The sequence below is a fragment of the Bombina bombina genome, chromosome 1, assembly GCF_027579735.1.
Source record: "Bombina bombina isolate aBomBom1 chromosome 1, aBomBom1.pri, whole genome shotgun sequence".
NCBI classification, from domain to species: Eukaryota; Metazoa; Chordata; class Amphibia; order Anura; family Bombinatoridae; genus Bombina; species Bombina bombina.
In genome coordinates this window covers 174,490,476-174,507,610 of record NC_069499.1, presented here as the reverse complement: position 1 = coordinate 174,507,610, position 17,135 = coordinate 174,490,476, and the positions used below count along the sequence as shown (strand labels likewise).

The 17,135-nt window shown below is 37.4% G+C and overlaps 1 protein-coding gene across 1 annotated transcript in view; it reads left to right on the top strand.

Annotated features, from left to right (window-relative positions):
- Window positions 1-17,135, top strand: part of MIPOL1 (mirror-image polydactyly 1) — a 1,201,709-nt gene that overhangs the window by 640,339 nt on the left and 544,235 nt on the right. The gene's annotated exons all lie outside the window — the stretch shown is intronic.

Here is a 17,135-nt window from a genome sequence, read left to right as displayed (position 1 = left end):
TTATTGCGTCATTCTTGGCGCAGACTTTTTTGGCGCAAAAAATCTTTTCTGTTTCCGGCGTCATACGTGTCGCCGGAAGTTGCGTCATTTTTTGACGTTCTTTTGGGCAAAAAATGTCAGCGTTCCGGATGTGGCGTCATTTTTGGCGCCAAAAGCATTTAGGCGCCAAATAATGTGGGCGTCTTATTTGGCGCTAAAAAAAATATGGGCGTCGCTTTTGTCTCCACATTATTTAAGTCTCATTTTTCATTGCTTCTGGTTGCTAGAAGCTTGTTCTTTGGCATTTTTTCCCATTCCTGAAACTGTCATTTAAGGAATTTGATCAATTTTGCTTTATATGTTGTTTTTTCTCTTACATATTGCAAGATGTCTCATGTTGCATCTGAGTCAGAAGATACTTCAGGAAAATCGCTGCCTGGTGCTGGAACTACCAAAGCTAAGTGTATCTGCTGTAAACTTTTGGTAGCTGTTCCTCCAGCTGTTGTTTGTATTAAATGTCATGACAAACTTGTTAATGCAGAAAATATTTCCTTTAGTAAAATACCATTACCTGTTGCAGTTCCATCAACATCTAATGTTCAGAGTGTTCCTGATAACATAAGAGATTTTGTTTCTGAATCTATTAAGAAGGCTATGTCTGTTATTCCTCCTTCTAGTAAACATAAAAAGTCTTTTAAAACTTCTCTTTATCCAGATGAATTTTTAAATGAACATCATCATTCTGATTCTAATGATTCTTCTGGTTCAGAGGATTCTGTTTCAGAGGTTGATGCTGATAAATCTTCATATTTATTTAAAATGGAATTTATTCGTTCTTTACTTAAAGAAGTCCTAATTGCATTAGAAATTGAGGATTCTGGTCCTCTTGATACTAAATCTAAACGTTTAGACAAGGTCTTTAAATCTCCTGTAATTATTCCAGAAGTTTTTCCTGTCCCTGGTGCTATTTCTGAAGTAATTTCCAGGGAATGGAATAATTTGGGTAATTCATTTACTCCTTCTAAACGTTTTAAGCAATTATATCCTGTGCCGTCTGACAGATTAGAGTTTTGGGACAAAATCCCTAAAGTTGATGGGGCTATCTCTACCCTTGCTAAACGTACTACTATTCCTACGGCAGAGGGTACTTCCTTTAAGGATCCTTTAGATAGGAAACTTTAGCGCAACAAGTAACAGATCATGTTTCTCATAACATTATTATTCTTCTTCAACATGCTAATAATTTTATCTGTGATGCCATTTTTGATATTATCAGAGTTGATGTCAGGTTTATGTCTCTAGCTATTTTAGCTAGAAGAGCTTTATGGCTTAAAACTTGGAATGCTGATATGTCTTCTAAATCGACTCTCCCTTTCTTTCCAGGGTAATAAATTATTTGGTTCTCAGTTGGATTCTATTATCTCAACTGTTACTGGTGGGAAAGGAACTTTTTTACCACAGGATAAAAAATCTAAGGGTAAAAACAGGGCTAATAATCGTTTTCGTTCCTTTCGTTTCAACAAAGAACAAAAGCCTGATCCTTCATCCTCAGGAGCAGTTTCAGTTTGGAAACCATCTCCAGTCTGGAATAAATCCAAGCCGTCTAGAAAAGCAAAGCCAGCTTCTAAGTCCACATGAAGGTGCGGCCCTCATTCCAGCTCAGCTGGTAGGGGGCAGATTACATTTTTTCAAAGAAATTTGGATCAATTCTGTTCACAATCTTTGGATTCAAAACATTATTTCAGAAGGGTACAGAATTGGTTTCAAGATAAGACCTCCTGCAAAGAGATTCTTTCCCGTGTCCCAGTAAACCCAGCGAAAGCTCAAGCATTTCTGAAATGTGTTTCAGATCTAGAGTTGGCTGGAGTAATTATGCCAGTTCCAGTTCTGGAACAGGGGCTGGGGTTTTATTTGAATCTCTTCATTGTACCAAAGAAGGAGAATTCCTTCAGGCCAGTTCTGGATCTAAAAATATTGAATCGTTATGTAAGGATACCAACATTCAAAATGGTAACTGTAAGGACTATCCTGCCTTTTGTTCAGCAAGGGCATTATATGTCTACAATAGATTTACAGGATGCATATCTGCATATTCCGATTCATCCAGCTCACTATCAGTTTCTGAGATTCTCTTTCCTAGACTAGCATTACCAGTTTGTGGCTCTGCCGTTTGGCCTAGCAACAGCTCCAATAATTTTTACAAAGGTTCTCGGTGCCCTTCTATCTGTAATCAGAGAACAGGGTATTGTGGTATTTCCTTATTTGGACGATATCTTGGTACTTGCTCAGTCTTCACATTTAGCAGAATTTCATACGAATCGACTTTTGTTGTTTATTCAAAATCATGGTTGGAGGATCAATTCACTAAAAAGTTCATTGATTCCTCAGACAAGGGTAACCTTTTTGGGTTTCCAGATAGATTCAGTGTCCATGACTCTGTCTTTGACAGACAAGAGACGTCTAAAATTGATTTCAGCTTGTCGAAACCTTCAGTCACAATCATTCCTTTCGGTAGCCTTATGCATGGAAATTCTAGGTCTTATGACTGCTGCATCGGACGCGATCCCCTTTGCTCGTTTTCATATGCGACCTATTCAGCTCTGTATGCTGAACCAATGGTGCAGGGATTACACAAAGATATCTCAATTAATATCTTTAAAACCGATTGTACGACACTCTCTGACGTGGTGGACAGATCACCATCGTTTAGTTCAGGGGGCTTCTTTTGTTCTTCCGACCTGGACTGTAATTTCAACAGATGCAAGTCTTACAGGTTGGGGAGCTGTGTGGGGGTCTCTGACAGCACAAGGGGTTTGGGAATCTCAGGAGGTGAGATTACCGATCAATATTTTGGAACTCCGTGCAATTTTCAGAGCTCTTCAGTCTTGGCCTCTTCTGAAGAGAGAATCGTTCATTTGTTTTCAGACAGACAATGTCACAACTGTGGCATACATCAATCATCAAGGAGGGACTCACAGTCCTCTGGCTATGAAAGAAGTATCTCGAATTCTGGTTTGGGCGGAATCCAGCTCCTGTCTAATCTCTGCGGTTCATATTCCAGGAATAGACAATTGGGAAGCGGATTATCTCAGTCGCCAAACGTTGCATCCGGGCGAATGGTCTCTTCACCCAGAGGTATTTCTTCAGATTGTTCAAATGTGGGAACTTCCAGAAATAGATCTGATGGCTTCTCATCTAAACAAGAAACTTCCCAGGTATCTGTCCAGATCCCGGGATCCTCAGGCGGAGGCAGTGGATGCATTATCACTTCCTTGGAAGTATCATCCTGCCTATATCTTTCCGTCTCTAGTTCTTCTTCCAAGAGTAATCTCCAAGATTCTGAAGGAATGCTCGTTTGTTCTGCTGGTAGCTCCAGCATGGCCTCACAGGTTTTGGTATGCGGATCTTGTCCGGATGGCCTCTTGCCAACCGTGGACTCTTCCGTTAAGACCAGACCTTCTGTCGCAAGGTCCTTTTTTCCATCAGGATCTCAAATCCTTAAATTTAAAGGTATGGAGATTGAACGCTTCATTCTTGGTCAAAGAGGTTTCTCTGACTCTGTGATTAATACTATGTTACAGGCTCGTAAATCTGTATCTAGAGAGATATATTATAGAGTCTGGAAGACTTATATTTCTTGGTGTCTTTCTCATCATTTTTCCTGGCATTCTTTTAGAATTCCGAGAATTTTACAGTTTCTTCAGGATGGTTTAGATAAAGGTTTGTCCGCATGTTCCTTGAAAGGTCAAATCTCTGCTCTTTCTGTTCTTTTTCACAGAAAGATTGCTAATCTTCCTGATATTCATTGTTTTGTACAAGCCTTGGTTCGTATAAATACAAAAAGTGTGATAAATCAGCAGCGCCCAAAAACAACAAAGATCAGATATGTTCCCTTGAACATATAAAACAAATGTGAGCGAATGGTTATGTGTAAATAATCAAATACAAGTGCAAAAACACAACAATAAATGTCCCACACACTGGGTGGTGTGAGATAAACTCATATACAAAAATGTCAATCAAACCGAAATCAGGTGTGTGACCCAAAAAGTCCAAAGTTGATGGTATGGCAGCATAAGACTTCTTCCAAAAATGAAGGCAATTCAAACGTGGCAAATCTGTATAGAATACAATAAAGAAGAAGGCGCCAACATAGTGTGAATCTGTATTGAAAGTTGTTCACTCCCCACACATATATGGTACTTACGAGAAGTAAAGCACTTGAGAAGTGCTACAACGACTTTCTGGAGCATTAACAGCTGTCCAGGTAGCTGGTCTCTCGTCCTCAAAGTGAGCTCCTAGTACTGTGTACGGTCTGCAGCAATTTGCAGCTTGAACCCTTTCACCTGCTCCTTTCTCTCACTGTGTAATATGAGAGATGCCCAAACCAGGTGGGCTGGTAGCTATGATCGGATTTCAGATGTTTGTTAAAATAACGATTCCTAAAACATATATCACTCAGCCGTGATCAGATATGGTTAAAAACAAATGTTTATTTCATAAACATATCACAACGCGTTTCCCGGTCTACCTTGACCGCTTCCTCAGGTGAATAAACCATATCTAAACTGCACAGCTTATATTAGCTTAACTCGGCGTTCAAGCCGAATTAAAGCGCATGCGTGAAGGAGTATACAATCCCCATAGCAAACAGGGGTGTGTATCACCGTTAGAACGATTGGTCATATGAATGAAACAACAGACCAACCACAGAGTACTGTGGTGACACACCTCCAACGTATGTGTAAGTGTATATCATTTAATTTCTGGTGTGCAGGTTTCTGCAAATAGCGTACAACCCACTTTAAAACAGTGGATACAAATAGTTACTTGAATTATAAAAGCAATCATTATAAGGCATGGAAGAGAAATATTCCATACAATCAGTTTTCTAGAATTCGTAGGAATTGTACTAATTTAACTCTATATGACGAACAAGCAGGTATCCTAAAAAAGAGATTCTTTGAAAGGAATTATCCTGGGGACCTAATAGAGGAGAGCTATTTAAAGGCTAGAAATAAAGATAGATCTGAATTCTTCAAAACCACAAAAGAGAAGGAAAACCTAGAACGTAAAAATCTAGATGAGATAGACACGAATAAGAACAAAGTGAATAAAAATAACAATTTGAGATTTATAACTAAATATACCTCAAACCATGATAAAATTAAGAGAATTGTTCGCAAGCATTGGAACATTCTACTGAATGATCCGGTATTAAGGAACATTTTAGATGAAAACCCCATATGCACGTTTAAAAGAGCACCTACTCTAAAAAATAAACTTGCCCCTAGCAAAATAGTGATGAAGAAATTTGGAAAAAATGGTGAACATAAGACAAAAAATTGGCTGTCCAATAAGAAAGGGTTCTATAAATGTAATAGAGCTAACTGTGGGCTTTGTGATTTTACAAAGGGAGATAAGTATAAGTTCAGGTCTTTTTCTACGAAAGAAGAATTTGAGATAAAGACTTATTTTTCATGTGATTCCTCTTTCGTAATATACTTACTGGAATGCAAGTGTGGCTTACAGTATATAGGGAGAACATCTAGACCCCTGAAAAAAAGATGGGGTGAACACATGAGAAATGTGAAAAAATCGTGTATTAAACATAGTGTCTCTAGACATGGAGTTTGTTGTCATGAGGGGCAGACAGATCTATATAGTATTTTTCCTATTGAACAAATCTCATCCAAATGGGGTAGAAATAGATTAACGGACTTAAGACAAAGAGAGACGTACTGGATTTGGAAATTAAAAACATTAAATCCATATGGTCTTAATGAGAATCTTGATATGGCGGCATTTAACTAGGTCATAGCCCTATTTAGTTATGAGCTAATAGTTTATCTTATTATCAGTAATTATTCCCTAGTATTAGTTTTCCATTTATTAGACTCTGTTCAGATACATCATAACATACCACCAACAATTATAGATCTCACCACGAAACCCCAGAGAGAGAATTTGAGTGGGACAGCTGTATTACATGATGTAATCTGTATTAACAACAGTACACATAGACTAATATATTTTTATATATAATGAGCAATATCATTATTTATAGGTATTTACATTATGTTTAGGAGTATTCGCATTGGTTATCTTTGTTATTAGGGGTAATATTTTAATATTTTTTTTTATTATTATATCATTTTATTATTTTCATATATATTCATATATATTTTTATACAGCATTAGATTTTGTATATTTTAGACCATGGAGTTATTAATCATTGTCTCTGATATATATTATAGTACAGTTATTTTTGTAAATGCATGAAGGAGCACTATCCCCATGAGATGCTAGAACGCACGCATTAATAACCTAGTAACGCTTTGACACAAATAGCCACTTTTGGTAATTTTATGTATATTATCATGGAATAACTAATAATCACCTGTCTTTTAAATGATATTACGCTATTTGCAGAAACCTGCACACCAGAAATTAAATGATATACACTTACACATACGTTGGAGGTGTGTCACCACAGTACTCTGTGGTTGGTCTGTTGTTTCATTCATATGACCAATCGTTCTAACGGTGATACACACCCCTGTTTGCTATGGGGATTGTATACTCCTTCACGCATGCGCTTTAATTCGGCTTGAACGCCGAGTTAAGCTAATATAAGCTGTGCAGTTTAGATATGGTTTATTCACCTGAGGAAGCGGTCAAGGTAGACCGGGAAACGCGTTGTGATATATGTTTATGAAATAAACATTTGTTTTTAACCATATCTGATCACGGCTGAGTGATATATGTTTTAGGAATCGTTATTTTAACAAACATCTGAAATCCGATCATAGCTACCAGCCCACCTGGTTTGGGCATCTCTCATATTACACAGTGAGAGAAAGGAGCAGGTGAAAGGGTTCAAGCTGCAAATTGCTGCAGACCGTACACAGTACTAGGAGCTCACTTTGAGGACGAGAGACCAGCTACCTGGACAGCTGTTAATGCTCCAGAAAGTCGTTGTAGCACTTCTCAAGTGCTTTACTTCTCGTAAGTACCATATATGTGTGGGGAGTGAACAACTTTCAATACAGATTCACACTATGTTGGCGCCTTCTTCTTTATTGTATTCTATACTTGGTTCGTATAAAACCTGTCATTAAGTCAATTTCTCCTCCTTGGAGTTTGAATTTGGTTCTGGGGGCTCTTCAAGCTCCTCCGTTTGAACCTATGCATTCATTGGACATTAAATTACTTTCTTGGAAAGTTTTGTTCCTTTTGGCCATCTCTTCTGCCAGAAGAGTCTCTGAATTGTCTGCTCTTTCTTGTGAGTCTCCTTTTCTGATTTTTCATCAGGATAAGGCAGTGTTGCGAACTTCTTTTGAATTTTTACCTAAGGTTGTGAATTCCAACAACATTAGTAGAGAAATTGTAGTTCCTTCATTATGCCCTAATCCTAAGAATTCTAAGGAGAAATCATTGCATTCTTTGGATGTTGTTAGAGCTTTGAAATATTATGTTGAAGCTACTAAGACTTTCCGAAAGACTTCTAGTCTATTTGTCATCTTTTCCGGTTCTAGAAAAGGCCAGAAAGCTTCTGCCATTTCTTTGGCATCTTGGTTGAAATCTTTAATTCATCATGCCTATGTTGAGTCGGGTAAAACTCCGCCTCAGAGGATTACAGCTCATTCTACTAGGTCAGTTTCTACTTCCTGGGCATTTAGGAATGAAGCTTCGGTTGATCAGATTTGCAAAGCAGCAACTTGGTCTTCTTTGCATACTTTTACTAAATTCTACCATTTTGATGTGTTTTCTTCTTCTGAAGCAGTTTTTGGTAGAAAAGTACTTCAGGCAGCTGTTTCAGTTTGAATCTTCTGCTTATGTTTTCATTTAAACTTTATTTTGGGTGTGGATTATTTTCAGCAGGAATTGGCTGTCTTTATTTTATCCCTCCCTCTCTAGTGACTCTTGCGTGGAAAGATCCACATCTTGGGTAGTCATTATCCCATACGTCACTAGCTCATGGACTCTTGCTAATTACATGAAAGAAAACATAATTTATGTAAGAACTTACCTGATAAATTCATTTCTTTCATATTAGCAAGAGTCCATGAGGCCCACCCTTTTTTGTGGTGGTTATGATTTTTTTGTATAAAGCACAATTATTCCAATTCCTTATTTTTTATGCTTTCGCACTTTTTTCTTATCACCCCACTTCTTGGCTATTCGTTAAACTGATTTGTGGGTGTGGTGAGGGGTGTATTTATAGGCATTTTAAGGTTTGGGAAACTTTGCCCCTCCTGGTAGGAATGTATATCCCATACGTCACTAGCTCATGGACTCTTGCTAATATGAAAGAAATGAATTTATCAGGTAAGTTCTTACATAAATTATGTTTTTTTACAGGTAAAAGAGCTGATTTCTTTGGGGCAATGCCCCGCAAAAGGCCCTTTTAAGGGCCATTGGTAGTTTATTGTAGGCTAGGGTTTTTTTATTTTGGAGGGCCTTTTTTTTATTTTGATAGGGCTATTAGATTAGGTGTAATTTGTTTAAATATCTGATAATTTCTTTTTTTATTTTGTGAAATTTAGTGGGTTTTTTTTTTGTAATTTAGGTAATTGTATTTAATTTAGGCAATTTATTTAATTGTAGTGTTTAATTGTGTGTGACTGTGTATATAAATTTTTATATATATATATATATATATTTATGTATGTATAAATATATACTGTATATCAAAGTATGTATGTATGTATATGTGTCATGTATTCCCCCTTAACATTGTTCCGATTACCATTATACCACCTTAACAATAAATTACCAGTATTACCTCCAGATATAAGGGGCCACCTCCTGTGTCTCATTGCTGGTTTATTGAAGCATTCTACTTCTCATGCCTCCCCAGCTCTGAAGACACCTATAGTCAAAGTAAACTACACTTTCAGGTTGTTTCCCCACGTAGCCTTGAAACTACTACTTCCCTCCTTCTTCAAGTGTTCTGTGCTCTGACGTCACAACGCAGCGTGTGTTCACACTTCTCAGGATTTTCAGCTGCAGTTTCCACTCTCGCAGTTTCCATATCGGATCCCTGCTTCGGACATCCTCGCTTTCAGCTATTGACAGTCCTCCTACTTCTCGCTTCTACCGGAAATCAAAAGACTTAGTTACACTTGTTGTAGCTGTAGTCTTGCAGCAGGTCATGAGTACTGAACACCTATATAATCTGCTCATGAGTGGTAATATTGTATCGCTACACTTCTGTGTTTTGTTATACTTTCTACTGACTGCCTAACTGTGTAGATCTGATACAAAGTAACAACTCATTATAATTGTATCTCATTTTAGCCTTAAAGAGACACGCTAACTTTTCTTCATATGGTTGCTATGATATACCCTCAAAGCCTCACCTAATTGATGATATATTTATATTGTATATTACTTGTAGGTAAGATGCTATAATATTTCATCAATTCCGCTTAGAGTTGCTAAAGCCATAATTATACTCTGACAGACTTAATACAAAAATAATATTGTTTGGTAATCTCACAGACTGATTGGTTATTCCTGCCATAATAAACCAGACATAAATATATAGCTTTATACCTATGTCATAACATTTAGAATGGAAGCCACGGATGTAACTCCGCAATTACATAACCTAAATCTCCGCCTTGATAACTTAACACAGGCATTTAGATAACAAATTGAGAATCAAAGTTTAAGTTCTCAGAGAAACACTTTCTGTCAAAGGATCTGGTAATGGACACTTCCCAGAACCACAGGTTTCCCTGCCAGAGATATTTTCTGGAGACAGAACATCCTTTAAACAGTTCAGAAATGCATGTTTGTTATTGTTTGAACTAAGACCCAGAACCTATCCAACAGATAGATCTAAAGTTCTTACTGTTCTCTTATACATGAGAGGTGAACCACATGCCTGGTCACAGGACCCAATACTCAATTCCCTTGACAACTTTCTAAAGGCTATGTCTAACCTATATGATGACCCCTACCGTCCGCTAACAGCAGAGAACAAACTCAGGAATCTCAGGCAGCTTAGGAATCCAGTAGAACATTATATCACCCAGTTCAAGATTTCGGCTAGAGATTCCTTATGGAATGAGGTCGCATTGAAAAATCAGTATAGGCTAGGCCTCTCCTATATGTGTCCTTATCCAATATGTTTTTTATATTGGTTACTCTGAAGGTTTTATATGAGTGCTTCGCTGTATTGCTAATTTTCGCTTCTTTTGTTCCCTGTGGCAGGCGGAGATTACCTCTCCTATCTGGCGTTCCTTCTAATTAGGCACCATTGTGATATCGACCTGTGGGGGGGAGGAGTTTGCCAGAGTCTTTTTGTGCTCTGTTGCAACACAGGAGTGTTTGATCTTACTGAGCACTGGTCCTTTCTCACTTTGGTATAGCGGAAGGACACTCTAACGTGAGCTTAGACTAGCGACTGACATCGCATTATCCCTGAGTCTTTAGGAGCTTATTGTCAGAGGGAATTCTATATACAAGAGATTTACTCTTTATGGGGACATTTAATAGCGGGGGTTAAATGGACTAACGGGAGCTGATGATTTACTTAGGGGGACACAGTGGAGAAGTTTATCGATTTTAATTAATGCCTTTTATGTAAATCTAACATGGTTTGCCCACTGGCGCAGCTTTGCAGCCCCTGTCTCTCCTCTGTACTGCAGTCTCATTCTTTAGTTACTAGCCTCAGTCATCTATGTCCTCCCCTGGGCCCCCTTTAGTTACTTTAGTTACTAGCCTCAGTCATCTATGTCCTCCCCTGGGCCTCCCCTTTGCTCAGATTGCAGGCCCTAGTAATTTGGATACATCTGTATGCCAATCTAATTAACCCCCTCTTTTCCAGCCGGTTGTCCCTGATACACAGAAGGGTGCTAGGTACATGCACCTCCCTGTCTCTCCGAGTGGCATGGCCTCATTGGCTCTTGATTTCACCTCACGGCTGCAATCTGCGGCATTGGGAGCATTGCCACCCACAAATAAATGCAGGAGACAATCTAAACATTGTTCCACAGAACCTCATGATCCTCCAGTGGGGGATTCTACCAAAACCTTACATATCTCAGATGATGAGGACTCCTTGTCTAGCTCGGAGGGAAAACTTTCTTCCTCTGACTCTCAAGAAAAATATTATAAAGATATTACTTTTTTATTTAAAAATGGAACACCTCAGGTACTTGCTTAAATAGGTACTTAAGACTTTGGGGGTAGCAGAGTCTAAGCCTGCTGAGGATAAACCTGTTCAGAAAATAGACATTATTTTCAGACCTAAGGCCAGGACTCCTGATGTTTTCCAGTCCCATCCTTTTTAGTGGAGGTGATCATCCATGTACCCCCCAGATCAGGTTTTTACTCAAATCTGTTCATTGTTCCCAAAAAGGAGCAAACTTTTGCCCTATTCTAGATCTAAAGTCTCTAAACAAGTTCTTAAGGGTGCCCTCTTTCAAGATGGAGACAATCAGATACATTCTTAACAAGGAGATTGTAGCTCCATCCTTGTGTCCTAACCCAAAGTTATCCAAAGAAAGATTGTTACACAATTTGGATGTTATTAGGGCATTAAAGTTTTACCTCCATGCTACCAAGGAGTTTTGCCAATCGTCTAGTTTCTTTGTCCTTTTCTCTGGCAAGTGCAAGGGCCAGAAGGCTACCGCAGTTACCTTATCCTCTTGGTTGAGAAAAATTATTTGCATGGTTTATTTGGAGGTGGGTCATCAACCTCTAACACGTATCACGGCCTACGCCCTGAGCTTTTCAGAATGAGGCTTCAGTAGAACAGATCTGCAATGCTGCTTCCTGGTCCTCACTCCATACTTTCACAAGATTGCATCTTTTTTATGTTTTTGCCTCAACGGAGGCTTCTTTCACTAGGAAAGTTCTTTAGGTAGTGGTGACTTCCAACTAGGTGACTACCTTGCTTGTTCATCCCGCCCTTCTCCTTTGTGGACTCCGCTGCTTGGGTATTAATTCCAATATGCTAGACTGGATTTTTGTGGACTCTCACTACCATTAGAATTAAAACAAAATGTATTCTCCACGAACCTGCCCTCTTTTTCTGTGGCGGCAGTTCTAGTTGCACCACTTCAACCCTGTTTCCTCTCTTGCTCTCCCTATTCTTGAATATTAACTACTGGGAGGGAAGGGGAAGTAGGAGGGATAGTTAAATGCTCTGATCTGGGTGTGTCTGCCTCCTCCTGGTGGCCAGTTGATTCCATATATTAGAATGGATTTTCGTGGACTCTACCAAGAAAGAAAAGCATTTATCAGGTAAGCATACATTTTGTTATTTATCCGTTTATACTTTTTTACTCGGGAAGTATAGATAAGGGTCACCTTCTTCCTCTGGTAAACAGTTTAAAAACAAAATGTACCTGAAACAAAGTTCAAAGAGAGTTTCCTTATAGACTGAATGAATAGTCTAGAAACATTACTATGCAAAGTCTTGGATTTCTATTAAGAACACAGGATACCCACTCAAAGAAGCATAACAATTTTATATTTTATATTAAAGGGACAGTCAACACCAGAATTTTTGTTGTTTAAAAAGATAGATAATCCCTTTATTACCCATTCCCCAGTTTTGCATAACCAACACTGTTATATTAATGCACTTTTTACTGCTGTGACTATCTTGTATCTAAGCATCTTCTGACCACCCCTAATCACATGACTTTTAGTTATTTTGCATATAGTTGCATTTTAGCCAATTAGTGCAGTGTCTGCCACAATCCACGGGCGTGCTCACAATGTAATCTATATGGTTTACTTGAACTACTCTCCCCTGTTGTGAAAAGCAAATACAAAAGCATGTGATTAGAGGCGGCCTTCAAGGGCTTAGAAATTATCATATGAGCCTTCCTAGGTTTGCTCTCAACTAGAATACCAAGAGAACACAGCAAAATTGTTGATAAAAGTAAATTGGAAAGTTCTTTAAAATCACATGCCCTATTTGAAAAATAAAAGTTTTTTTTGGACTTGACTGTCCCTTTAAGCTGAATTAGTAAAGCACAACCAAAACAAGATGGCAGTCAAATCTCTTCGTTACCATGCTTGTAAGAATGGTAAGATTAACGTTGTACACATATTCACTAATTGCTTTTCTTGGTAAGTGATGTGAGATACTTTTTTTGGCAGCCATGCAAGGCAATTTTTAGTGCGGCCAATAAAGGACCGTGGTATGAAAGATACTTAGTGATGCTGTTAATAGTGTTGCAAGGCCAGTAAAACAAATTGTAATAAAGTCAAAGGAAAGGGCCTTGGTCAGGTATGCAAATTTTCTCATAACTGGTTATTACTTTACCTGAAAGACAAAGATGGGTGTTTGAGCCCTTCTGTTTTTAGACTTATGGTAATGAAATGTCTCACATCCTAGTCTGTGCAACAGCACGTCATATAAACTGTTAGATACAACTAATCTCCCTTGAGAAAGGGCACAAAATATTGCAGCCAGCTGGCTCTCAAAAAAAAGTGTCAACAAAAAAAGAAACAATACAGAAGTCAAGTTAAATTTGTTGGATGCAAATGTTAGTCGGTTTTGGCCAGCAGAATGCTATACAGCCTTGTGTGTTAGTGTACTTTTTTTTTTCTTTAGTGGTTTTTATAATCAGCAGATTTTTCTAACAATCTCTTTCTCACAAAATAATAATACTAAATATAAGTAAACATAAAACGTTTAACATTACAGTGCATGTACAAACTGTGTGGAAAGAAGAAACCATTGAGGTCTAAGGTTCAAAGATCCATATCTTGTACTTCAGTGATTGTACTTTAGTATGTATCCTTTAGAACAGTGATGACAAGCTTCCTAAAACATGGAGGCCACAGATCAATATTTAAGAAGCCTTAATGGCTATTAAACACATAAAAATTAGAATATATTTCTTAAAAGTGACAAGTGCTGTACAACTTTCCAGAGGACTCTTTTAAAGGAACTAAAAACACTTTAAGATAGTAATATACAATAATAAACTGTATATATAAAACAAACTCTGCAATATACTTTTCATTATTTATTTTGTGCCCTTTTCCTGCAATTCCATTCTGAAATTGTGAGATTTTCAGTTCCTTTTATAAGTAGAAGTGCAGGGCACTGTTATATTCCACACAGCCATTGGCTGCACACAGTAGTGAGCTATTTATAACTGTCCCTAATTGGCCACAGCAGAGAAAGGTAACCTAAGTTACAACATGGCAGCTCCCATTGTTTTATAAACACTAAAACTTTACACTTATTTTGTCAACATTTAAATAGCTAATTAAATTTAAAAAATACATCTACATGTTATTCTCAGACTGATCTTTTCTTTGAATGCATCATTCTATCTAGCATTTATTTAGTGTTTAATGTCCCTTTAACCATATTTTTTTAGTTATTTTTTTCCTGGGACCATGGAAACTACGGCACACATTCTTAGTCCACCATCTCTGCTTTAGAAGATAGAGTGGTTTAATATAACATTCAAGCTGGATGCCTAGATATTGCTGATTGAACTCTGATTCTATATTCATTCATTTGGTGAGGTGAAAATACATAGTTTATATTTTAATTTTTTTTCTAAATATAAAATAGAAACTCTGATCTAAAGTGGTTATGTGGCTGAGACAGAGGGGGCTGCAGGGTCATGGGGTCTGATCTGAAGTATGATGTGGGCAGGTAAAGAGACTGCAGGGTTGGGTTCCTGAGATCTGATGTAAGCAGATGTGGCTTCCAGGCTTTCCCAGTTCATCCGCTGACTGTTTAGTATTTTTATAAAGGATAACTCTCAGCATTCACCTGTACAGTAATTATTGCTAGCTGTCTGTTATGCAAACAATGCCCCAGTCAATCCCTGACATAGATGCTGAATAAAATACAATACAAATGATATTTAAAAATATAATTCATATTATCTCATACACCTATGATTACATTAACCAAATGTACAATGTATATACTTTTGGGTAGGCAATACAAATCCTGAAACATTTCAACTGTAATAATAATATTACTGTATATTAAATCCAAATCTGATGCTTTTGGATAATTTATTAGGAGAAAAATAATCTGAGATGTTAAAAAAAAAAAGTTCAGACATCTCAATTGTTTATGATTATTATAACGTATACCTTGAAAATAAATTACTTAAAATGTGGCAGATATCTTTCACCATAAAAACGATTGCATGTTTAATGGAGCTTATTCAATATTATGGTATTATTTATACGGTAAAACAAAATCTTAATCTTAATTTTTCCAGTGGAATCTTGAAACAAGTGAAAACATTAATTTACTAGTCTGCTTTGTTTGCACTATCAAGGCTTATTGTGTTTTTTTTAACATCCAAACAAATAATTTTGCAATATCTAAAATGCTTATTTTAATTGCTTAATTATTGCTTAATTATTTATACTGGTCTTCACTATTCCTTTGAACTTGTTGAAAGTTGATACGTTTTACTAAAAGAAAAAAAAACGGTCCCTGCATATATGGTTTGGTTAAACATTGATGGTTAGCATCTTTTTTTTAAAAAAACAACATTGCTTTATGCTTTCAATTCATAGTTGAATTGTTTTGGTTACTATAGCAACTAAAGCTGTTTGAAGGTTTTTAAAGATGTTTGTATAACCTCTTTAGTGATAAGACTGTGAACTCCAGTATAATCGGTCAAAATGGTAATCCAAATGTATTTTCCTTGTTATTTTATGTAAATGATGCTGTCACTACCAGCCAAATAAATAAAGAAGACAGATTAAATAGATTATATGCAATTAAAACAAGCATCATAACATATTTTCATAGGAAAAATGCCACTTATTATATAAAAGTCCAGGATAATTGCACATTTCAAAAAGAAAGATTGTACATAAATGATATTTACTGAAGTAATAGGAGAGGATTCAGAAATAAGGAAATTAATGTGAAATTAAGTCCCTATCAAGTCATATACAAACTTACATTACAAAAATTAATATTGGCAATAACACTAAAACAGACATATGCATACAATTAAAGGTGAAGTAGTGTATTGTATATAAACCATTAAGTAAATGTATTTTACCTGTGTACAATAAGGGGTCGGTTTATCAAAGGCTTAAACTGCCTATGACTGCAGGTTCACACAAAAGAAATAGCTTTTATGTGCAATGATGAATTCCGTCAGCGGAATTCAGTCCACCAGAGGCAAGCTGCAGCGGACAGGGGGCGCATGTGTTCGCCCCTGTCCGCCATAGCTTGATAAATCGAGCCCTAAGATTTAGATTTTTACAGGTTTACTATAGTTTGACAGCCAGGACTTCTAACCTGTGTCACTCAGAAAATGTAAATATATTGCAACTGATGTTTCATTAGATAATTATTTATTGTACCTTTAAAAATAAGAACTCATTTGTGTTTTCAAATATATTTATTTAATATATCAGATGAACATAGTAATTATGCGTGGCTGAATACAGATTATTTAACTAGTTCATTAACAATTTTGTGATTGTAATATTCCAGAAGCACATTGGGTGTTAAGATATGACAAATGTAAACTTTTGCAATTTTCAGAGCCTTATTCAACATCATCCTCATCATCATCTCGGGTATTTGTAGAGTGCCAACAGATTCCTCAGTGCTGTAAACATAGGCGGTATACAAGATATCAATTATAGGGATCAAATGGGTAGAGGGCCCTGCCGAGAGTTGCACTGTTGTAGCCGGCTCTTATGAGGGTGATCTAGAAACAGCTGGGCTCATAGGATTACATGCTAAGGGATTCAAGGGGATAGCAATGGAGTTAGGAAAGGTTAGTGTGAGTTGTATGCATCCCTGAATAGTACAGTCTTTAGGGAGCGCTTGAAGCTTTCAAAACCAGGGGAGAGTCTTCTGGAGTGAGGCAGAGAGTTCCATAAGATGGGAGCAAGTCTGGAGAAGTCTTGTAAACGGGAATGCGCTCGCATGCAATCCCGCCCCCTGCCCGCGCACAGCCAATCACGCGCGGGCAGGAGCTGTCAATCTCCTTGGTCGGACTAAACCGCGGAGATTGAATTTTACCACCTTAGAGTTAGCGATGAGGTTAGGGAAGCGGCGGTCTGGTGACCGCTGCTTGTTAAATTACGGTGAGCAAGTTCTTGTGAGAACCTGCAGCCGTAGGGTTTTGATAAATTGAGCCCATTGTGTGAGCTGGACCTCAAATAAAGT